General features: G+C 33.1%; 2 long non-coding RNA genes and 1 pseudogene across 2 annotated transcripts; 1 reads left to right on the top strand and 2 right to left on the bottom strand.

Annotated features, from left to right (window-relative positions):
* Positions 1-847: 847 nt before the first annotated feature.
* LOC146994102 (uncharacterized) lies at positions 848-21,795 on the bottom strand. The gene is made up of 2 exons (XR_015044010.1): positions 21,421-21,795; positions 848-2,940 (listed from the first exon to the last, which is right to left on the bottom strand). It is a non-coding gene; the product is annotated as an uncharacterized LOC146994102 (long non-coding RNA).
* Positions 1,763-21,821, top strand: LOC146994103 (uncharacterized). Its single transcript, XR_015044011.1, has 3 exons — positions 1,763-1,874; positions 4,483-4,605; positions 21,687-21,821. It is a non-coding gene; the product is annotated as an uncharacterized LOC146994103 (long non-coding RNA).
* LOC146994104 (uncharacterized) lies at positions 15,641-19,842 on the bottom strand (annotated as a pseudogene).
* Positions 21,822-26,764: the final 4,943 nt, after the last annotated feature.

Below are 26,764 nucleotides of genomic sequence, written 5' to 3' on the forward strand. Positions count from 1 at the left end.
CATTTCTAATGGCATTTCTTTTTCTGTTCAAGTCTCTGAAAAATCAACAGCATTCTTAAACACCATTTTAAAAATATTTCTGTGTGTAGTATTTTATCAGTAGAATTTTTTCTAAATAAATACAGAAGTTGTTATGAAAACATTTGAAAGTACATATCTTGAAAGAGAAACAGTATTCGTAATGTTTAGTCAATTATGATATATTAACAGTTATCATAACTTTGCATGCATGTTGTATGCATTATATATATATATGCATAAAGACCCAATTTTGGCAATAAGTAGAGCTGTTACAAAATAATCACAAAGTCTAATGGAACGTACTCGTCACACATACTGGGGGGGGGAATCAAATTTATGTACGTATTTGCCAGTCTTAAAGAATTTTTTTGGGGGGGGGATTACAAATGTACCAATTTCTTATTAATATAAAATCATTTGTTAATATTAAAGAAAAAATTATTTCTTTATTTACTAAGCCAGCTAAATCACAGACCGAAATATGTGTTTCTGCAGATATTGAGTACGAATACATTCACAGTTACAAAATATATAAAATGTTGTGAAATATATTTCTTTTAAATGCTTGGAATATTCGGAAAAATATCTAAATTCAAAGAAATGGTAAAATATGTTTCACTTGCAGATTCTTTATTTATTTGATTATATCACCATTAATAACAATGTTCACCCTCCAGAATAAAAAAAATATATTGTTTATGTACTGAAGTCTTTGTTTATTTCCCTTGACAAGTCAATTAATCTATCATCAATGACAATAGCTACTTTTTAAATAGTTTTAATTTTGCTACTTAAAATTTTTACATTTCAAAATAATATTTCTACGCAGCTTTTAAATAATTTTTAATGCAACAGAAATCTAAATAACATATTTTCCACTGCAGTGGAATTCTAAATAACTTCAAATACTGACTAAAATTCATTCCAATAATTCATCGCTTTAAATTTCTGTTCCTTGCAGATGATACAGGAAAAATCTTTTCTAATAATATATTTCTAATTCTACCAGGAATTATTGATAAATAACCGATGAAAAAATTGATACAGGCATAGAGGGAGGAGATGTAAATAATTATTATGAAATAATGTGAAGCAGTGTTTGCATTCAAAATGTAAGATGTTATACTTATGAAATTCTGCACTTTACATTGGAACTGTACGAATTTTCGCTCAGAAAAAGACTGAAATTTAGAATATATTAGTTGGAAATTTATTCATTATACTTTTAAGGAATAAAAACAATTCAGAATTTACCACACGTTCCATTCGTACATACGCAAAGAATATAGCAAATGTTTGTAAATAACATTGAAGAAATTTTACAATTCCTTAATGCTGTTTATTTAATTCTTTGAAATAAGAAAATAAAAGCGCGAATATACGTTAACAAACTAAGCGGGAAAATCCAGTTTACATTACTGAGAATTATAACATGTAAAAAAATTACATCTAAATAACGAATTATTAAGCACAATATATGTTAACAATTATTAAATGCACTGTTAGACAAATTAAAATGACACATATATTAGAAAAATAAGCAAGTGCAATTGGTATGGACGTTAAAATAACTAATAAACAAAGTTCCACAACATTGCAATTGTAAACATCACGACCACACTCGACAGCCATGAAGATCACGAATAAGCTAGCGTAGGGTTGCTTGAAGTCGCCAATATTTCTCCCCGCGCCAAAGGTATACCATCAAGCATGCGCAGTAAGCGAAATTCGCTTAACACTGTTCAACTCAATGTGCGGTCTGCCATTATGCGTCCCGCGACACACAGTTTAAGAAACTGGTCTAAGGGAACAGATGCCATCCCATTTGTGAAGGACTTTCTATGGCAAAACTGGTTTGTATTTACCTTATACATAAGGAAAACCACAAAACCTCATTCAGCTTGTTCTCTGATATTCTAACCTATGTCAAACTAGCACTGTTGAGCAATCTTAAACATTCTGCCCACTAATGGGCTATGTAACTTTTGCATTCTATTAAATTCTCTAATTTTATACTTCCGTTCAATCGGTAATTTTCTTGATTATTTGTCCCAAACACATATGCACACAAAATAAATAAATATAATAAAACGAAAATAAAATAAAATACTTAGCAGTAAATGAACTATCTGTGTATTTAACAACTGCCCTATTGAATCATTTTAAATAACAAGAATTTAAATTGCTAATGACTAAGAAAATAAAATTCATTGCATTGAAAGCATCCAATTTCATATCCTTTCTATCATGGGCGTAGCCAGGTGGGTGCAGGGATGTGCACTTGCACCCTCCTAAACGAATGACACTTTTTCTCGCCCCAACTAACAAGTCAGTTAACATATTTAAAGTATTCTTTAAAGTAGTGCTTCCCAGCACTTTAGCATATCATTGGACAGCACACAGCAGGTTCTTCTTTTTATTTTATTTATTTATTTATTTTGGCTTCCAAAAAATTTCACTTTTTGCTTTTCTTGACTTTCAAAGGCATCATGCACCTTGAAGTACATGAAATATAAGGGATAAAACCAAAGCATAATACAACCCGACATAGTAACCCATGAAAGACTTTAAAGAGTAGCAAAAAAAGAATAACTAAAAGGATAATCAGAAACACAAACATTTATATTTCGTGGCGAGTTAAAGAGATGAGCTCTGTTTACATTAAGCTTTGTCTCCTCCCCTACAACAACCGAAACCTATGTTACAGAGTATATGATGAAACTGAAGGTCAGAATCCTAAAACTACATTCAATTCAAAAGTAATGGACACATGATGCCATCTAGTAGTCTTTAAAACATGTTTTAGCTTAAAATGTATATACACATCCTCCTCCCTTGTGTTAGTTCTCCAGCGCTGCTTGGGTGGGATATCCAACTTTGAGAGACTTTTGTAGGGAACGCATACATGAGACCCCTGTCCTGAAAGGGTTAAAATAAAAGACCATTACACATATAATTTATGACATTGATTCCAGAATGATATTACGATAGTTATACATTAAAAGCTATAAAAAACATATGTTCCGTGGTTCGAATCCCACAAACGGACTGGCTGCATGGGCGTTTTCGTGGTTTACCCCATGTGTAACGTGTATACGAGCCAGTTTCCCTTACAAAGTCCTCCAGGAAGGCATCCCTTCCCTTAGGCAGATAGCCCTCATGTGCTTTGCCATAATTAAATACACACATATGTTTTGTAGCAAGAACACACAGTAAAATATTTACATGCTTTTTTAATCTGAAACTTTTATAAATATTTTAGCTAATTTAGAGTTCCCTTCTTTTTAGCACATTTTTTAAGTTTGTCTCTATAAATAAATCAGTGTTGATATTCATTTGTTCTTCATCTCCTAATTTGTTAATGTTCTAACAACATGACTTTGAAGAACAATGCTCTTCCTTTTTAAGCAATCATTTTCTTTTTTCCTTCATTTTAGAATTTTCGGACTGAATTAAAAGTTGCCATTACTCTAAAAAGCTATATGTACTTAGAATGTATCAAAGAGTACTTAGAATGTATCAATTTTTTTTCTCTTCAATAATTTGACCATAAATATAAAATGATATGGTCAGGGAAAACAGGAGAATTTTTAAAATTTAGTAAATCAGCAAACAACAGAATTCTGGGATGATAAAAGTTTAGAATTTAGGACAGGAACTCGGATTTTAGAGACAGCAAAAATTTTAGAATTTAAGGAAAGACTGGGCAGCAGAACTTAGGACCCATTTAGGAAGAACCAGAAGGAAAAACACCTTGTGTTGGCACACTGTAAGGCACTGAGACATCTATAAACTGACATAACTTTATCTTTATTAGCAGAAAAAATTCTTTTGTACAGATAGCTGCCCATGTAATAAAATTAGAAACATTTTTGCAACTTTCCATACTTGTGTCTAACGAAGAAAAAGTAAAGAGAACATAAACATGTTAAGAGACCAACTTTCAGAATCAAAAGTAGAAAATTCAAATAGTTCTGTTTTCAATGTTCTTCAAAAAGTTCTCCAAAAAATAAGTTATTCATCACAAATTTCTGACAAAATGCATCCATTAAATGATAATATCAAGAAGACTTAATCATATGCCTTTAAATCCTGAGTATGCCAGTTCTAAAATTGAAAAGACATCCATACAAACTCTGTGCGAGCAAACAGACACAAAACTTGCGAATTTTGAAAAAAAAAAAAAAAAAAAAGAAATCAGAAAAGTGTAAACTGAATTTTACAGAGAAAACTGATACACACTTAAATATATAGAAACAGTTACACAGTATATAGTTATCATAAAAAAATATTAAAGAAGAGAAATGAAACTAATCTTAAAATAATTAAAGTAACATCTTTGCTTTTGCTCAGTACTTCCGAAAAACCTAGCAAAACAGCTACTGAGTATGGCATTTATTAACTCGTTTATTTTTTTAAATATGTGCTTTATAGCATTTATTATTTTATTTTATTTTTCAGAGCCAAAATGGAAAAGAACAATTTTATCTTTAACAGTACAAAGTCTTTAATCCGGACTCATCGGGACTTCGGCGATTCCGCACTAGGGGTTTTTCCGGATTATAGATCATCAATTTAAATCTGGTAAGATGGCATGCAGGAATTATAAAATTAAAAATATGAAACCGTAATTTATGAAATAAAGAGCAATTATGATCTATAGGGTATCAAAATTTACAAAAAAAAAAAAAGAAAGAAAGAAAGAAAAAAAAAAAGAAAAAAGAAAAAAAAAAGCTTAATATTTATTTGTTTACTTTATTAAACATTTTTTTCAATGTAAGTTGTGTAAGTTGCTTCATTTTATGTGCTAATACTTTCTCTTTAATTCTATAAACAGACATAATTTCTTGTTCAGTTAAAAAGTTCGCTCTTCAAGTCCTGTCATTGCTGTCCTGAGAATACCGACTAACTTGTCCATCGAAATTTTTTCATTTTCACTAACCTCTCAGTCACTTTCTTCATGACATTATCCATTTTTTGCAGCAACTCCACTTTTTGTTTGATGGACATCGAAACATGCTTTCGCTTTGTAGATCCTTTGGCAGCTCCAGAATCGGAAACTCTTTTTGACATAATCGAAAGTTCAAGCTTATGTTTTATAAAATTTCTCTAACAGTCTGCAAAAAATAATAAGCCGGATCCAATTAAACCCTTATCACATACGATATTTATTGCGGGAACAAAACGTTTGGTAGAACAGTTCTGAGAAATGCTCTTTGGCGAAATAGGGTTACCATCTTCACTTTGTAAACAGGCTGAAAGCCAAACAAGAATGAGTTATCGCTCAGATTGGCGAAAGTAACGTTTCATTTCAAGCGACATTTGCTGTCTTGTTTTGTATTGCTCACACTCTTTTCGTTTTAAACTTTATTGTTAGTAATGGAAGATAATAGAAAGGTGATTGCTATCAAGTTAATCACTTTGATCTTCACTCTGGCACTTCAAGTAACAGATAAACAGACTTCTGATTATAGTAATCAATTACATCAGTAATAGCCAAATTCTGTATACATTAAGAATAGTTTAAAACATGTGCTGGATAAGTCTATTTATCAGACATTACTTAATGTGTATTTTCTGTTGTCTGCATTCCAATGAAAATTTCATTGCTCACTGGAAAATTTGTGACCTGGTGAAAGCATTTTCTTGACTAACTTTATGGCTCATAATTACTGTTCTGCCCATTCAAACAAACAAACAGACAAAAAAAAAAAAAAAAAAAAAAAAAAAAATAGACCTTCCATGATAAAAATCTATATGGCTGATATTTACATCATCACAGCCAGTAGATACTATTCAGTAAAATGAAGATCAAATAAAGCATATGAGTACATGAGCAAGCAATCAAACATGTGCGAGTTGTTTACTGTTTCATAGAACACTCGGTAATAGACCTAAAACACATTAATTATACCAACTCTAGAAATTAGGTGGTGCACATCATGAGTCTGTTTTATGTGATTACGGCAAAGCCTTGAGGGATATCTGCCTAACAGGAGGGATCCCTTTGTAGAAGATTTTTTAAAACTGGCTCGTATACCAGTTACAAATGGGGAAAACCAAGAAAACGCCCATGTAGCCAGCCCGTTCGTGGCATTGTAACCTGAGACAGAACTACCAATGTTCAACGACGCTTCAGCCACTAGTAGGCCCGCTCACTTAATTGAAAAGTACAATTCCTTATCTACACAGACATGAAGGTGATAATCAGTTGTGCACTGTTTTAAGTAATCAAATATTATAAATGCACAACTGTTACATTTCGTATTATTTATTAGTCATGTTTATATTACGTAGATCATACATATGATATAATTATGAATTAACCCAATAACAAGTACTCACATACTCATCAATTATTTTTCAACTGATTACTATATATCCATAATAATTTGCAAAGAAGATGACTACAGTTGCTGCCAATTACATGATCGTTATATGAATTATTTGTTATATTACAAGGTATTTCTCCCACTTTCCTAGTGTACCTTCGTGGTGTAGTGGTTTTGCACACTGGGCCGGTATTCCAGAGGTCCGTAGTTCGATTCCCGGTGAACGCGGTTGCTAATTTTCTATTTCTCCGGCTTTCAAAAAAAAAAAAAAAAAAAAAAATCAAAATGTCTCTACAGTGGCGCCCGAACTAAAAGGATATTGGATGAGGTTTCTCCACACCCAGGATTTGGCGATTGGGTCGCCTGAAAACACCAGTCGCCCTTTAAAAAGGGGAGTATATAAGGTATTTCTCCCACTTTTCTAGCATGCCTTCGTGGTGTAGTGGTTCTGCACGCTGGGCCGGTATTCCAGAGGTCCGTGGTTCGATTCCCGGCGAAGGGGGTTGCTAATTTTTCATTTCTCTGGCTTCCAAAAAATAGTACTCTCTCTACAATATGAATAAGTAACTTCAAATAAACTTTTTGGCAATGCTCATTTTGTATTCATACATACATATATATACACATCCAATAAGTCATTTCCATACAGATAGAGAGATGCGATGGTTTAGAAGTTGTTAATATATATTTATTAGTATTAATGTGAAGAATAATATTTATATTAATGAATGTATATACAAATGTTTTTCATCATGCATAATAATAAATCCATAAATTTCCAATGTTTCAATTTACAATATAAGTATAGTTTCAAATGTATTTATAATCCAAAAAGTATTTCATTACTAACATGAAAATAATAGGCAAATTTAATGAATATTCTCATTATTACATAAGCTATGCTTTCTTTTTTATGCATCTTTTATGCTGTTTAAAATGTGTCACTGATAATGCAATTAACAATTTAAAAGATAAGTAATTAGGAGAGAAGCCACACATATACAAATGGATTTAAAAAAAATTATTCAACTTAAATTTAAGAAATAAAATTATATTATATAACAGTGATAATACACGATCAGCATGAAATACGACAAATTAGGCAAACTTTTGCCGACGAACAATTTGTAAACAAATCCGAACTGCAAGAACGTCGTAAAAATACTGTCAACTCTGAAATTTCTATGATTATATATTTAATGAATATATAAACATTTTAAAAATGACTCAAGCAGTTATATTACAACAAAACAGCAATAATTAAATCAGCCTCTATTTCCACCATCCATGACTTCACAATGAGAGTCATCGCCGTATTGAAAGTTATCCGTGATCCTTCAGAGGCAGAACTTTCGTCTGATTCGTTGAACGGTTGAGGAACACGTCTCCAGCCGGAACATTTTCCGAAAAGTTTTAAAATGTTGCTTGTAGCCGGGACATGTTCCTCCTAGCTAAACGAAACATTTCTTGGAAGCCTCCCGCTTAAAACAGTGCTACTAAAATCATGTTTCTCGGAATTGTCCCGGGTAGCCGTGCGCGTCCCTAGAAGTGATAGCCTCTTTAGAAGATTAAAGAACAAAGCAATCTGCAACATTAACTGAAATAGACAATTAGATAATTTTAGCCTAGCTTATGCCGTCTGTTATACATTAAATGCACATGTGTAAACGCATATGCACATGCATAAATGTATTATGCACATGCGTAAACGCTAAGCATAAGCAGAAAGTTTGTAGCTTTGAGGTCCGGATTATAGATCATTCCAGATTATGGACGTCCACATTACACAGACAATATTATTACAGATTCTCTATTGTAATAATATTGCAGAAAATACAAATGAATTATTTTATCTTTCTTAAACTATTACGTGAAAAAAATATAAAAGTTTTCAAAATAAATATCTATTATGCATAGATTTCTTACCTGCAGAGAAATTATGTATCCCAACTTCCTTCTTATACACTTCTACACACTTGGGATTGTTCAATTTAGTATGTCCAAGTTTTGACTGAAAATGTCGGAGATTTCATTTTGCCTTTTTAATATTGCTATGGAATGCTGCGCTAATTTTGTAAATTTTATACATGGACACATTTGATACTGGAGCCAAATAGGCATGATCTCCAGTACTTGTTCATGGCAAGTGGAAATACCTAATAAAGTTTTCATGACAAGCACCAAGAATGGTATTGCTATCTGTAATGGCAAAGCTGTAATTCGTGCGTGAAATTCATAAACAGTTAAGTTTAACACAAAACACATATAATTTACAGCATACGTATTCGGATGAAACATTTAACCACCTTTTAGAATTTCAATTTTTGAAGTTCTTATCCAGACTTCATTATGCAGCAGATATAAACACTTATTATAATGTAAAAATATCTTGAAAATGATTTCATCTTGTGGAAACAAATAAATGGTTTATAATTTATTTTCTTTAAATGAGAATTTATGTTTTTCCCACAGAGTAACAAGTAGGATTTATGCTATTCAGACTAGCCTCTCTAAACTCTTAAGAAATTTGTTGTACCTAAATTATTCTGTCAACTGGGCAGAAAAATCCAGACGTGAACTCAAATGACATTTTCTGGCTGCACAGACAAGTACATACTGCAAAAGTAAGTAAAACATGTTTCTAACATATGTTCAAAAAATTGGAGGCTTCTCTTCCGTGTAGATCAGAGACACATTTTCTTCATTGCTCTAAATGGCTTGTTACATAAATAACTCATAACATTTTTCTCCTGTGTTTACATCATATTTGAATCCACTTTATGAAAATGAATGACCATTTACATACCACACACAAAGATTTTCTCTCCAGTGTAAATAAGAGTATGAGGTTTCTCTGCTGTGTGAATACGCACATTGCACATTGCACTAACTTTGTAAATTTTATACACTGCCACATTTGATACTGGAGCCAAATAGGCATGGTCTCCAGTACTTGTTCATGACGAGTGTAAATACCTAATACAGTTTCCATGACAAGCACCAAGAATGGTATTCTATCTGTAATGGCACAGCTGTAATTCGTGTGTGGAATTCAGAAACAGTTAAGTTTAACGCAAATCACATATAATTTACAGCATACCGATAAGATAAAACATTTAGCCACCTTTTAGAATTTCAGTTTTTGAAGTTCTTATCCAGACTTCATTATGCAGCAGATATAAACATTTATTGTCATGTAAAAATATCTTAAAAAAGGTTTTATCTCGTGGAAACAAATAAATGGTTTATAATTTATTTTCATCAAATGAGAATTTATGTTTCTCCCACAGAGTAACAAGTAGGATTTATGCTATTCAGACTTGCCTCTCTAAATTCTAAGAAATTTGCTGTACCTAAATTATTCTGTCAGCTGGTGAGAAAAATCCAGACATAATCCTCAAATGACATTTTCCAGCTGCACAGACACGTATCTTACTGCAAAAGTTGTTTCTAACATATATTCAAAACATTGGAGGCTTCTCTTCTGTGTAGATCCGACATACATTTTCTTCATTGCTCTAAATGGCTTGTTATATGCGTAACTCGTAGCATTTCTCTCCTATGTTTATATCCATACTTAAATCCTCTTTATGAAAATGAATGAACATTTATGTATCACACAGAAAGATTTTCTTGCCAGTGTGAATTAAGCGTATGAGGTTTCTTTGCTGTGTGAATATGCATATTGCATGTTTAAATTACTTTTTTGATTAATTGGATTTCACACATATAACGTTTCTCTCCTACGTGAATAAGCATATGTTTGTTCAAACTACCCTTTTTACTAAACATCTTTTCACATATAAGGTTTCTATCCAGTGGCGTAGCGAGGTGGGAAAGGGGGTGTATGATGCCCCTGGCGCCGCTCGCAGAGGGGCACCAAATGATCTCCAAACAAGATTTTCCCGAAAATTTCAGTTTTTTAAATCAATTTCTGGCAAATATATTTAAAAATTAATAATTATTGTAATATAATTATTTATTTATTTTCTTGATTTGTCTGCAAAATGTGTAATAAAATGTTTACAATACATCAACTAAATATCTCCGCATACAAAACGTTTTTTCTGACCACTTTATTTCTCTAAAATAGAGATATATTTTTAGTTTTTTTTTAACGAAATGTACATACAGCTCCCGCTTTTTATTTTAAAATGATAGCACGACCTTGTCACAAATTTCTCAAAAATATCCAGCTTCCAAAGATGATTCCATAATCTGGAAATGTCATTTTTTAAATGATTATGTCATAGTTAAAATTAAATTTCCAGTTTGGGAAACTACTAAATGATTCCACTACTATGGGTTTTATTTGACTCTCTTGTAAATGACTGATGGCCTTCCTGACTTCAACTAAGTCATCTTGCTGAGACATCGTATATTCACTGCTACAGAGCATTCAACGCGTGTCAGTTGTTTTTAATCTCCCAACTACAAAAGGAATGCTGCAAGTCGCTCCTTATTTCTTATCTAAAATGCATAGTTTTTGACCTCACAGACTAAATTTGCATATTCCCAACTTTGTAGAGGTTATAATTTTCCTTTATAATTTCTCCATTTTCTTTTGTTAAAAATATTGTCGATTATATGGTTATTTCATACCGAACTCACAATATACCCTAATCGTTTCGAGCAGTGAATGTGACTGCAAGATATTACTCCACAGTAGAAAAGAAACTGAACCTAAAACTCTATTACAGATCTATGGAGAAAATGTTTTTTCAAACCTAAGAGTCGAACTTCAAATACTCCTTACCATTTCATTATCATATCTATGTACATTCGTTCAGCAAATTAAAACAAATTTTGACTATTTATAATCAATGGTGAGAGAAGTTCCCCTATGTCATCTAGCATTTTTAAATATGGAAAGAGAAAAATTTGAAATGATCGACTCTGATGAAGTAATTGATAAATTTGCTTCATCTAAGGCAAGAAAACTTAGTAATTAACTATATTAATGTATTATAATATTATATTATTATTAAAAAATATATCTACTTATCTAATAATATATATTAAACATTTAATTGTTTAAAAATTGTACTTTTAAAAAACAATTATATTAAATATGATGTAAGGATTATGCTAATTTTATTAACAGTTAAATTTTGAGTTGAATTTACTTTCCTATTGCTTCTTAACTTCAACTTACCCCTTCCGGCCAGAATGTAGTTTTAGAATCACATCTGAATACCAATGAGGAAGAGCGGTATTTAACCGCGAAGTTCTACTGTCTAGTAGAGAGATATACCAGATATTCTGGCAGCACGCGTCTGCCTTTTAGACTACTTTCTCGTAAGCTATTATTACGCTCGGCCATACTTTAGGCCCTTGATAGCTTCGCAGTCAAATAACGTTAAGGGGCCAAATCTGTTAGAATGTTGACAGCTTCAGCTATATCTCTTTAGTTAAGATTAGTTTAGTTTAATTCTTAAGGCGCGTTTCCACTGCTGCGCATGCGTTGCGGCGCGTATGCGTTTCTCCAATCAGCGAGCGAACTGACTTTGATTGACATCTGCAATCCGGTCGATGTGCGGTGACGGATGACGTACAGATGGAGTTCAACAATGTTCAACTTCTGTCCACATGTCTGCGGATGCATTGGGGTCACGTGGTAAAAAAGGAGCAATCAGGTGTAGTCACCAAAAATTAATGGCGGCAGAAGTAGCGATGAAGGCTCGCTTAGGGAAGGAATGTTTTGCTAAAAAATGCTTATTTCTGAATAAGTATAGCTATGAAATAAGAAATAAAATACTTAATTCATAGCGAGAAATTCTGAGTGCTGAGCAATCAGCTGATTTTATTTAAAAACAGATAAGGAAAATAAGATAACTGCAACTACAGAACTTGTTCGCAGATAAAATCAGGTGTTCAAGAAAATTAGCGGCAAAAATTATAATTCCAAGTTCATGAAATAGCCAAAATTTGTCCTAACAATTATTTCCTAGTTCTGCTTACTCATTTATCTTTAATGAAAATGAATGTCTGACTATATCAAACTGCTATAGCAAATCCGATATGATTAAAAGATTTGTTATTCTTTTCTTTTGAAACAGGTAAAAATTAAAAACGTTTATTATAAATTAAATTTGATAGCTTTTTAAATATTCCACTGCATTAAAGAGTATGTTCAATTTGCATTTCTTTATTGATAAATATGTCTTTTTGGCTAACATATATTTGTAAGCACATGAAATATATTTTTAGTGGCCCGTGTAACTTATATCAGAACGCCTTTTTAAAAGATAATGTTTTCTGTAAAAAATGTACAAGAAGTTGAAGAACAAACTCTTGTGAATTTTCTGGACGATAGCAGACTGAAATAGGACCAAAAAATTTAGTTTTAAGAATTGATTTACTTGATAATATATATAAGCCAAAATATGCATGCGAATCCCGTGTGATACTAGCTCAGTGGTAAAGCTGAAGGTAAGGAGGTTTAACTTTAGGGGTCGCGAGTTCGAATCCCATACGCTTTTTTCACCCTGTCTGCAACTTTCTCAGCTTTTCGTTCCAATTTGATCTACATTCGTGTTTTATAATTTATTTCTATTATTATATGCATTAAATATATTGTTTTATTTATGCTCTTATTTCTTTAAGTTTTCTCTGCAAAAAATTTTGAAAATTATATGATACAAATTTAAAGCCTATCCTGTACACATATACTTTAATTTAATAAACATTCTCTATTCGTAAAAAGCAAATTTAAAGTTAATTAAATTTAATGTAAACAAATAAATGATTAATTATTGCTGCGAACTAATCTACATTATCATTTAAATACTGAGAACGTATGTAAATCAAGTGCAAATATCAAAATCTATGAATAAAATGGATTTTGGTACTTGATTTACATATGCTCTCAGAATTTAAATGATATTGTAGATTAGTTCGCAGCAATAATTAATCATTTATTTGTTTCCATTAAATTTCATTTAAATTTAATTAACTTTAAATTTGCTTTTTACGAATAGAGAATGTTTATTAAATTCAAATTTCATTCCTTGCAGCAATGGCACAAGAGAATTATTTAAATTAAATTTAACTTTAGTATTTATTCTTTTGTAACCCTGTACATATATATATATATTTTCATTTCACTTTTATGTAAATGTACATACATGTGCTCAGACTCTGGGATGTTTACGGCTCTAAACTTGCATTACCAATTAACGTGAGACAGTATTTGTTGGATTTCAAAACAATGTAGTTTGTATTTTGTACTTAACTTTCCTTTAATTTTTTACTTAAATTATACTTATAATTTTACAATACTTTTACTTTTTGGCCACTTATAGTTGTTGTTAGTTTGCTTTCATGAGAGTGGCAGCAAGGCAATTCATACAATTAGGAAAAAATGTTTCTGCAGTTAGTTAGGCTTATTGAAGATTAATTGTATGTTATATGCCTGAGTGATGTTTTATTAAATAAATGAATACTTTAAAATAAAGTCAAAATTCGTTAATCTGCACTCGTAGGGACTTCGGCAATTCCGAATTGTCGTTTTTTCTGGATTATAGATTATCAGTTTAAATCTGGTAAGATGGCATGCAGAAATTATAAAATTAAAAATATGAAACTGTAATTTATGAAATAAAGAACAATTATGATCTAAAGGGTATCAAATTTTACAAAAAGAAAGCTTAATATTTATTTGTTTACTTTATTAAACATTTCTTTCAATGTAAGTTGTTTAAGTTGCTTCGTTTTCTGTGATAATACTTTCTCTTTAATTCTATAAACAGATATAATTTCTTCTTCAGTTACAAAGTTCCGCTGTTCAAGTCCTACAATTGCTGTGTCGAGAATACCGACTAATTTGTCAAACAAAACTTTTTCATTTTCAATAACCTCTGTGTCACTGTGTTCTTTATCGGAAGCGAATTATAATGACGAGGAATTTGATTTAAATCATACCAAAGACGGAGTACATCGAGATGAAATACTACATTTAGTAAGGAATTATAAGTAAGGAATTACAAATAAAATAAAAACATCTGCCCTGAAGATAAGGATAGTGCTGACAGATTAACTTGCAATTCATTGCGCGGCGCGGCATTCCCCCCCCCCTGGGCCGCAGAGCAGCGTGAAATTGATAAACAGATTTCGGAATGGTTTGAGAAACGAAGGATATGCCTTTATCCATTTTTTACAGCAATTCCACTTTTTGTTTAATGGACTTCTAAACATACTTTCGCTTTGTAGATCCTTTACCTATTAGTAAATATATATCGGAAATTCTATTTGACATAATCGTAAGTTCAAGCTTACTTTTATAAAATTGCTCTAACAGTCTGCAAAAAATAATAAGCCTGATCCAATTCGAAGATTAAAGAACAGCGCAATCTGCAACATTAACTGAATTAGATAATATTAGCTTAGCTTATGCCATCCGTTATACATTAAACGCGCAAGCGTAAATGTATTATGCGCATGCGCACACGCATATTCGCAGCCGTAAAAGTCTTATGCGCGATGACACATGCGCAGAAAGTTTATAGCTTTGAGGTCCGGATTATGGGTGTCCGAATTAACGACTTTTGACTGTAGTCTCTTTAGAGTCCGTGATACCCTGGTAGCGTAATAGTTTGACACGTAAGCGAACAGTATTAATGCCCTAAACATTTTTTTACAAAAAATTACTATAATACTTCCTTTTAAATTCAGTCCTCTCCAGTAGAAGCACAGGAATTAATTCATTAAATATTTCCATTTCCTTTACCTAATGTGCATATATATAACGAGAAAAAGCTTATTTTTATAACTTCTGCTATAAAAAGAGATATGAATTAATTTTTAAATTAAAAATAATATTTTATGGATTATGCATAAAATATAACTGCCCATAGTGCATTTTAAAACAAACGAGATTTCTAATAAATTATCCAGCTATAACTCTAAAATCAGCGGTATACAAGCATAGCAAATTTTATGTAAATATTGTGAGCCTTTCTTTACAGTTGCTCTGTATTTTTAAAGTACCAACTATTTTATTTTATTTATTTATTTTTTCACTAACAGTACATTTTAGTTTTAATAATATATATATTATTTCACTAATATTTAAGGCTTCTAGAAACGCAAATTTTTTTTTAAAAATTTACTTCAGCTTCTATGCATTACTTATCTAAAAATTACTAGCATACTTTACTTTCACAGTTCATAAGCAGATATAAAAATTTCTAATAACGTGGAATTTAGTAAACAAAACTTTTCTGCATTTTACGTCAGGATCCACATCAAATCCAAAACAAACAATACTCACTTAAGCGGGAAAAATTCAGATGTTCAGCGTCGTAACTTGCAAACTGCTTGTTTGGAGCCAAAATATTACAGTGACACCTAGCAGCTAAAAATGAAAATATTCTACCGATACGCGGCAGTGGAAACACATGTACGGATGCCGTAGGCGTGTCTTGAATTGACGTAATGCGTTCGTATGCAGTAGTGGAAACGAGGCTTTAGTCTCTTAAGTTCAATTCCACGTTTCGGCTTTATTGTCTCCAAGACGAGTTCTGTTAAATCTTACTTGAGTAATAAAGGGGTTATTTTACCCTCTCTCTTGTTGTTTCCTGTCACACGAACTCAAGTGTTTATTCTTCGCTTATCAGTTCTTTTCAACATTAACTTAGAATTACACCGTGAAGAATCCCCACAATGTAAAATAAAAAATACATTTTTAACTAATTCCAGATCATCGTAGGTCTGATTTATCAGCCGATACAGATAGATTTCCGAATCCAATGATACTGTAGTTTGGTATTAACTATTCTTAACATATTTTAGAGTATTTGATAGCAGATTCAGCATTTTATTACTATTTGCATTTTTTTATTATTACAAATAAATTCTAAAAGGTATTTCTCCCGCCTTCTTGGCATGCCCTTGTGGTGAGGTGGTCTAAACGCTGGCCGCGTATTTGCAGAGATCTGTGGTTCGATTCCCGGCGAAGGTGTTGCGTATTTTTTCTCTTTCCTGCTTTCACAAAATCCTAATGTCTCTACAATTCTATACATTATATCACTATAAGTGATTTGGGAGAGGGCACCAAAAAGGTATTTTGCCCCAGTGGCAGTTATGCTCACTATGCCACTGTCTCTATCCTGTGTGAATATGCATAGGCTTGTTTAAAGTAGATTTTTGATTAAATGATTTCTTACATACTTCACACATATAAGGTTTGTCTCCTGTGTGACTACGCATATGTACGTTTCAAGTAGATTTTTTATTAAATGATTTCTTACATACTTCACACATATAAGGTTTCTCTCCTGTGTGAATAAGCATATGACTGTTTAAATTACCCTTATCACTAAATGTCTTCTTACATACTTCACATAAAAGGTTTCTCGCCTGAGTGAAAATGCATATGTACGTTTAAACGATATTTTTGTTTATATGATTTCTTACATCATTCACACATATAAGGTTTCTCTCCTGTGTGAATAAGCATATGACCATTTAAATTACCCTTATCACTAAATGTCTTCTTACATACTTCACACATAAAAGGTTTCTCGCCTGTGTGAAAACGCATATGTACGTTTAAACGATATTTTTGTTTATATGATTTCTTACACACTTCACACATATAAGGTTTCTCCCCTGTGTGAACACGCATATGACCGTTTAAACTAGGCTTTTCACTAAACGTCTTCTTACATACTTCACACATATAAGGTTTCTCTCCTGTGTGAATACGCATATGCACTTTTAAATGAGCTTTTTGACTAAATGATTTCTTACATACTTCACATATAAAAGATTTCACTCCTGTGTGAATAAGCATATGCCTGTTTAAACTCATTCTTTGATTAAATGATTTCTTACACACTTCACACATAAAAGATTTTTCTCTTGTGCGTATATGCATGTTTAAAGCAGCTTTATTTTTAAATGATTTCTTACATACTTCACACATATAAGGTTTCTCTCCTGTATGACTAAGCAGATGGCTATTTAAATTACCCTTTCCACTAAACATTTTCTTACATACTTCACACATATAAGGTTTCTCTCCTGTATGACTAAGCAGATGGCTATTTAAATTACTCTTTCGACTAAACATTTTCTTACATACTTCACACATATAAGGCTTCTCTCCTGTATGACTAAGCAGATGGCTATTTAAATTACCCTTTCCACTAAACATTTTCTTACATACTTCACACATATAAGGTTTCTCACCTGTGTGAATAAGCAGATGCTTATTTAAACTACTTTTTGCACTAAACGTCTTCTTACATACCACACATATATAACGTTTTTCTCCAGTGTGAATAAGTAGATGGCTATTTAATTTACCCTTTTCACTAAACATCTTCTTACATACTTCACACACATAAGGTTTCTCTAATGTGTGAATACGCATATGCTTCTTTAAATTACTTTTTTCACTTAACATCTTCTTACATACTTCACACATATAAGGTTTCTTCCCTGAGTGAATACGCATATGTACGTTTAAACGATATTTTTGATTAAACGATTTGTGGCATACTTCACACATATAAGGTGTATAAGGTTGCTCGGATGTGTGAATACGCATATGCCCGTTTAAAGCAGACTTTACATTAAATGATTTCTTACATACTTCACACACATAAGGTTTCTCTCCTGTGTGAATAAGCATATGCTGCTTTAAACTACCCTTTACACTGAACGTCTTCTTACATACTTCACACATATAAGGTTTCTCTCCTGTGTGAATAAGCATATGCTGCTTTAAACTACCCTTTACACTGAATGTCTTCTTACATACTTCACACATATAAGGTTTCTCTCCTGAGTGAATATGCATATGCACATTTAAATTATCTTTTTGATAAAATGATTTCTTACATACTTCACACATATAAGGTTTGTCTCCCGTGTGAATATGCATATGTACGTTTAAAGTAGATTTTTGATTAAATGATTTCATACATACTTCACACATATAAGGTTTCTCGCCTGAGTGAATAAGCATATGCCTCTCTAAACTACACTTTTCATGAAACATCTTCTTACATATTTCACACATATAAGGTTTCTCTCCTAAGTGAATATGCATATGCATGTTTAAAAGATCTTATCGATTAAATGATTTCTGGCACACTTCACACATATAAGGTTGCTCTGCTATGTGAATATGCATATGCATGATTAAATGACTTTTTTGATTAAATGATTTCTTACATTCTTCACATATACAAGATTTCTCTCATCTGTGAAGTGTATGTATATTTAAGTGAGCTTTTCTTTTAAATAAATTTGAATGAATTAAAGAAAAAGATACTTCATTCCCTGATTCTTCTCTCCTGTGGGAATAAGCATATGCTTGTTTAAACTAAACTTTCTTCTGAATAACTGATTAAATTTAAACCCCCTTCAATTAGCGACAATTTTTTTATAAAAATGTTGGCAATGAAACCTTATTTCTGGTTACCATGATAGTTGTAACTTTGTTTTAGCTTCCTGATTTTATTTAAATGAAAATAGATTGATGTGTACATAGACAAATTTAAGGCAGTGCACAATGCCTAGTTTATGCAATTCTAGGATGTTTTTTTAAGTGAAAACAGATCGATGTACACATGGACACAGAGTTTGTGCAATTCTTTGACTTCTTATTTTGGTTTTGTGTAGCAGCCATCTTGAAATTGTGCCATCCTGGTGCCGAACTTGGCGTCAAAAAAGAATCACCAAAAAACAAGGGGCACCCAATTGTAAACTTTTACCTCTCTCTTTTGTATGGGTATCCATAAGCTCTTATTACAAACGCCATATTTCTTTCAAAAGATGAGTTGCACACATCTAGACACAAAGCTTCTCCTCGATACTAAGAGTGTGTTAAATAAATCTATAATCGGTTGATCTTTACAATACGGTAACTGGTAGTTTGGCGACATTTTGGAGGCGATAAAGGTTACTACCTGGGACTTTGGTAATAATGTGAGCAGTACTCAGTTCCGATTACGCATTATTTTGTGTGAGGGAAATGAGAGATCATGGGATATGTCATGTGATATTAATGGACGAATTACGGTTCTTGAATCGGAAAAGGGGGGAAATCGGGAACAAATCTAGAAATTTTGTATTTGGTTTATTCTGTGTTGTGTGAAACAGTGTTCGTGAATTTTTGGATCCCATGGCCGTAACTCAAGAAAAGTTTATCGGACACGTAATCAAGATTCTGAAGAAGATTAGGTAAGTTAGTATTTTTAATTATTTGAGGATATTATTTTTATGCATTGTTCTAAATGTAAGGTGGAAAGGAATTTTGTATTATTGGGAAAATTGTTATTAGCAATGATTTAGTTTAAAGTAATTAGGATTGTAAGGTAATTTTTATTAATTTAATGTATGTGCTCATTTATATTTTAAGTAGTGTTTTTGAATTTAATTATATTTTAATGAAATGATAGTTATTTTGTGAATTTTATGTTTGTAGGAATTTGGTATACGTTTAAGTTGAAATAAACGTGCATGGAAATAATTTAAATATTTGATACTAAATATTTCTAATGCTTGCGGTATGAATTTGTTGGTGACGTGTATAATGTAATAGATGATTTAGTGGTAAAATTTTTTGGATATTTTATTTATTTTATATGTGGAAATGTTCATATTTGGAAAGGGTAAATACTTTTTCGCGATCAGGTAATTTCATATATGTTCTTTTTACCGGGTTTAAAGATTGAGAAAATTGTCATGTATTTTCGTGAAATTTTTCGAATTTATGAGAAAAAAGCAGTGTACATGGATATAGTGAAGGGTGTGCGCAATGCCATTTTTGTGCAATTCTGGGATTTTTTTTAAGTAAAAATAAGTCAGCGTGTACATGGTTTAGGGATATTTTAATTAAATGATAGTTATTTTGTGAATTTTATGTTTGTAGGAATTTGGTATACGTTTAAGTTGAAGCAAACGTGCATGGAAATAATTTAAATATTTGATACTAAATATTTCTAATGCTTGCGGTATGAATTTGTTGGTGACGTGTATAATGTAATAGATGATTTAGTGGTAAAATTTTTTGGATATTTTATTTATTTTATATGTGGAAATGTTCATATTTGGAAAGGGTAAATACTTTTTCGCGATCAGGTAATTTCATATATGTTCTTTTTACCGGGTTTAAAGATTGAGAAAATTGTCATGTATTTTCGTGAAATTTTTCTAATTTATGAGAAAAAAGCAGTGTACATGGATATAGTGAAGAGTGTGCGCAGTGCCATTTTTGTGCAATTCTGGGATGTTTTTTTAAGTAAAAATAAGTCGCCGTGTACATGGTTTATGTGTATGTGTTATTTTGAAAAACGCGTAAGGAGTATGGTATTGTGCACTTTTTCCCAATTTTGCAGTGAATATTTGTCATGATTAAGCAGTTTTGTTTGATAAAATTTCTAGCATAAGTGTAATTCGGCTACTAGATTGTTGGAAGAAGTGTTCAGTAGATAAAAAGAAAAGAAACATGTCTTTACTTCGTGAAGACAAAATGGCGGCGGGGAAAAAAAAATAGAGGGTTGCTGTAGGAGAGTTGGTCGCCAAATATTCGCCAAAAAAACGCCAAGTTACCATAATGTAAAGATCAACCCTATAATCTATCTCAGGGACTATAAGCTTGTTACATAAACCAGGATGATGTTTATGTTCTGCAAAAATTCAAAATAGGGCAGTTAGCGGAATTTCACCCCAAACTACTTATATTAGACAATTATTTTCATTGGCTTGCAAAGTTATTTTGATTAAATATTACTATATATTGTTCACGAGGCTTATCTAATGTACTGCATGAGCCTGGCTTTATTTCCAGGCACATTTCAGTAAAATTCAATTTCTTACATTACGTAGAAATTCCATTTCTCGCTCAAGAATATTTACATAATTTGGTGTTAATTTACGAAGTTCATCATATAAGCTTCATTATTATTAGATAAAGTTTTCATTTTAGATTTCATAGCTAGTGCTTAATAGTTGCTTATACAAGTGAAATAATGATAACATTTGACGTCATTGTGAAAAATAAAAACACCTTACTCAATCAATAGTCTTTACTAAAGATACATTCGATACTCACGTCACGAGATTTCTCTGAGTTGTAGTAACAAAACACACAAGCGTCTACCCCAGGGGTCGGCAACCTGCGGCTCTCCAGTTCCATACAGAAAAATTAATAATTTATTATGAAAACCCTTAAAAAATAAGAAAATATATTTTTAAGTACCTAATTTCTCAATAGCTTCTATTTATCATAATCGTTAATTACGCTTAACATGACCGTGATGAGATAAATTTGAGCATTAATACTGTACTGTTAATTTGAACTATTGTTCATTTTTTCAGCTCCACCGTCAGCATGGCAGCTGGTAAAAAAAGAGAACTGAAAAGAAAACCGAGAATTCAATCAGGATTGGGCGGAGTCCTTTGTATTCATATGCAACACAGATGGCCTTCCGAGTTGTGTAGTTGCTTGCAAAGTTCTTTTTATAATAATTTAAAAGGCAAAAAGCAAAAGCAAGAATGTATTTTTTTTCATATATGACATCTTTATTATTCTTTGGGCACAGCTTTAGTATTAGTCCTTTTTGGCGCGATTCTATTTGGCGACTTCTTTTCGCGCGATTAATAACAAATTATGGTAACCCTGTTGTTTACTGTTTATTTATGGTAATCCTAAAGCAGGAGTCCGTGATTTCAGTTCAGTACTCCCCTTTTTTTTTTCTGTGCAGTGAGCTCGGGATCGTTCGATTGGGATTTTTATTATTTTTTATGGTTTGTATTTCAGGTAAGTTTTTTCTATTTTGTCAGTATGCCTTCCGTTCTAAGTGTGTTTATTAAGTATCAGGGTTTGCTACAGAGTACGGTTAGTTGGAATTATTCCAATAACAATCCAACTTTAGGGAAACAGGGGTTTCCAAATAGGAATTTTGTTACGGCTTTGTGTAACAACGGGGATGTATTTCTTGACTTTTTGAGGGAAGCTGATTTAGTGAAAAGCGATTTAGTATGTTTGAAGTGTGGAGGGCTTATGAAGCTTGGTCCTAAAAAGACCGTTTCAGATGGTTGTGCTTGGATTTGTAGGAAAGTTAACGAAGGAAAGGTTTGTGGGGCTCAAAAGTCCTATAGATATGGCTCTTGGTTTTCATGCAGTAAGCTGAAGCTGGAAGAGATATTTCATTTAACGTTTGAAATAGTTAGGGGGACGCGAACGTGAGATATTGTTGACGATTTTGGCTTCTCGTCAGCTACTCTTACGTCAGTTCGTTAATGAAGTGAATCTCGATCACGTTGAGCTGACGTCCGAGAAAATAGGTGGTGTAGGCAGGATCGTCGAAATTGACGAATCTAAATTTGGCAAGAGGAAGTATCATAGAGGGCATTGGGTGGAGGGTCAGTGGGTTTTTGGCGGGGTGGAAAGAGGATCAGGTAAGATTTTTCTAGTTGCAGTACCCGATCGAACACAGGATACATTATTAAATGCAATCAGAGAATGGATAGAACCGGGTACACTAATTTACAGTGACTGCTGGAAGGCATACGACGTTATTTCAAGGGAAGGTTTTGATCACTTAAACGTGAATCACTCGATCCATTTTAAGGATCCTGTGACAGAGTGTCACACGAACACAATGGAAAGCACATGGAGGCATGTGAAAAGTTCTTTGCCGTCTTATAATCGGCAAAATGACTTCTCGTTTTATTTAGCTGTGTACATGTTTAGGCATTCGTGCAAGGAGAAGAATATAAATGCGTTTATTGCATTTCTGGAAATTATCAGGGAAGTAAATTGGGAGAATTTTAGGTATGTCCTTTAGTGGGGTATGATTTGATAAATTTCATGTTTACATTTGCTTTCCATTGTACTCGTGATTAAATGTGATAATTTGTGCAATATTATAATCAAGAGTTTATTTTTTAAGATTGTTATTTAGTATAGATCTAATTTGTGTTGGCATTCCGCTTTAAATGTGATAATTTGTGCAATATTATAATCAAGAGAAAATTTTTTAAGATTGTTATTTAGTTTCATTGGCGATCCTCCCCGTCAATGTGATATTTTGTGCAATATAATCAAGAGTTTATTTTTACAAAGTCCCGAAACGGTATTTTTACTTTGATAATTTTTGGAGTATATAATCAAGAGCTTATGTTTTAAGAATGTTATTTAGTCCAGATATATCTTTCGTTGAACGGTTGTGTTGACGATCCGCCATTTTTTCCAATCGTCATTGTCGGGTCTGCCTCGGCGACAAAATTTTGTCGCCAAATCAAAAATTCGCCAAAAGGACCTATACTAAAGCTGTTCCATTCTTTGTAGCGCTCACTAACTCCTTATTGATTTCAGGCATGACAACCTTAGAAACTAAACTGAAACTAAAGGTGAAGTGAAAGTCGTTATTATCTAGTAGAAGTAGTTGTAGTTATTATGGCCAATAATAATTGTTGCCTACATCACTCCCCTACCAGTAACAAAGTTACGTAACTCTGAAAACATGGTGGGAGAGAAGATACAAATATCTATACAAATAACACTGATACAAATATATAAATTGAAATAATGTACACAAAGAAAAACATAATTAAGTTTTAAATTAATGTAAAAGAGTTATAAATTCAAGAAGAATCAATAACATCATTGAAACGAACCTAAAGTTTTACTTGTCTTCCACAGCGTGTTGATTTTTTAGGTTGTTCTAGTTGCTGGCTTGGCACTGGTGTTTGCTTACTTGGCACAGATGTATGATCACTTTTTGAAGTTGGAGACAAAAGTTCGTTAGGTTGTAACACATAAGCTGGTTTTAACCTATCCAGAGAGATACTAACTTGTTTATTTTTAATTGATAGAAGAAAATATTTCGGAGGTCTCTGCAGTACCAAAAAGGGCCCTTCATGTGGGGGCTCCAAAGGTTTTTTTACTCTGTTAACCCGCAGAAACACATGCGAGCATGTGTACAATCGGTCAAAAAAGTATTCGAACACCGGTACCCTATCAGAAAATGACAAGATAGCGTTTTTTTCTCTCTTTCCTTCTTGTCTTTCCATCCTAGGTGTTTCTTCTTTCCCCATCTTGGAAGAACGGAACATGACCGCTTACCACGCTTCTCTCACTCTATTTGAAACGGGAAACCATTTTTTGGGGGACTTTGGAAGTCTGCACCCCGCTTTTTTTTTTCTGAATTCGGAAAACCATTTTTTTTTGGGGGGGGGAAACGGACTCTCTGATTTTGGAGAATTGAGAGGGGGAAATGAACGCTCTACGCGATCTTTCTCTGTCTCTTTGAATTTAGAAGGTATTTCGGGACCTTCTAACCTTGAAGAATGGAAATGAACACTCTATATACCCTCTCTCTGTTTTTTCTGAATTGGGTAGCCATTTTGGAGGATTCCCCCCTTAACCTTGGAAAACTGGAAATGAACGATCTACACGATCTCTCTCTCTCATTGAAATGGATCACCATATTTTTAGACTCCCTAACGTTGGAAAAAAAATTAAAATGAACGCTCTACACCGATTTCTCTCTGTCTTTGAAATGGATCGCCATTTTGCTACTCCTCCCCCCTAAACGTGGGAAAAACTGAAATGAACGCTCTATACACTCTCTCTTTTGAAATGGGTCGCCATTTTGCGACTCCTTCTCCCCCAAACTTGGGGAGAAAAAAAAACTGAAATGAATGCTCTACACAATCTCTCTTTTGAAATGGGTCGCCATTTTGCGACTCCTTCTCCCCCAAACTTGGGGAGAAAAAAAAACTGAAATGAATGCTCTACACAATCTCTCTTTTTTGAAATGGGTAAGTCATATTTTTTTAGGATTCTTCCCCCCTCCTTCTAACCTTGGAGAATGGAAATGAACGCTCTACATCCTCTTTCTTTGAATTAGGTAACCATTTTGAGACTCTCCCATCTTGGAAAACTGAAAAATGAACGCTCTACACGCTCTCTCTTTGAATTGGGTAGTCATTTTTTAAGATCCTTCTTATCCTTGAAAATGGAAAAGAAACGCTTTACACCTTCTCTCTCTGAATTGGGAAACTACCAAGATTGGTATCTATAATTTTTTTTTTATTTTTATCATGACCCTCTCACAATTTATTACAAAAAAATTATTTTTTTGTTGACAACATTTCCTATGGGATTTCAGAAATGCAACCCCATAACAGTTCAATTTCATCCGAAGATAATTAATCTAAACAATTTTTGACCCACCCATTCGTATTATTATTTCCTTCTTCTTCTTCAGGATCCGTCCAACTTTGTAAGTCCATATAATCTTTCCATACGGGAAAGGCTGGATCCTCCCCAATTTGTCTTGAAACTCTTGAAGTCTCTTTAGGATGAGTGGGAGGATCCACGATGTCTGAACCCGGCTGAGATTCTATTTCCATGACCTCTGGACACGTTGGAACTTCTGGACCCGGCTGAGATTTTATCTCCATGACTTTTGGACATGTTGAAGCTTCTGGACCCGACTGAGATTCTATTTCCATGACCTTTGGACACGTTGGAACTTCTGGAGCCGGATGAAGTTGGACGACCTCCATGATCTCTGGACACGTTGGAGAAGAAGAAGATTCCAGGTTCTTGGATAAATCTTCCCCGTCAGGCATGTTACGATAAGTCGACCGTTTTTTAATCGGTAATTTTTCTCTTCTTCTTCTTCCTCTTTTTCCTCCTCCTCCTCATCTTCAATGGTGATGATTTCGATTACTTTCCGTTGACTCGTTCCGGGCCAGGACGGTTTGATCCATCTGCACTTATCATCTAAAGGAGGGATGGGAGAAAGTGGCCGTGGGTCCTCTCGAAACATCATCGGCGTTTGAAAAAGAATCTGTTTTTTTATTTGTTTCCAAAGCGTCCACGGGCATCGATCCACGAGAAAGAGGCTCTTCTGGATCGTGAGGATGAGGCAGCACGTTTTCGGAGGAATGACATAGTTTTGGAAAGGTCTTAAAACATCTTTCTTCTTCATTTTCGTCCTATGTTAAAACTTCTTTCCTGGAGATGGAGAGACGAGGATTCGTAATAGACGATGGGGGAAGCTGTGGTCTGAACAATATGCACTTCGTCCTTGGCCGTCGTTCTGACTCCAAACGTAAAATATCTTTTCGTGAGAAAAATATTCCTCCATCGAAAACTCATGCGGGGATCCGTATACCTCCGATCTGTTTGAATAGGCCGTCTCAAAGCTCGATTCACCGGCTCCAAGAGATGGGAGATTCCTCTTTCGTTTGTTGAGATTGGAAAAAATTCCTATACAGGTTTTGAACGAGCAAGTCAGAGGATCCGACATCCTGCTTGAAAGAGACGATGACTCGATGAGTGGGTAGATGTGGAATAAATTTGGCAGAATGACATGCAGAAAGATTTTCAGGTTTGTGATTTGCTTGAGCGTTTTGAAATCCTCTACACCCGAAATGGG

This window comes from Stegodyphus dumicola, chromosome 11 (assembly GCF_044657685.1).
Source record: "Stegodyphus dumicola isolate Sdum_Otavi_A_Nest chromosome 11, ASM4465768v1".
In the NCBI taxonomy this organism is placed as follows: domain Eukaryota; kingdom Metazoa; phylum Arthropoda; class Arachnida; order Araneae; family Eresidae; genus Stegodyphus; species Stegodyphus dumicola.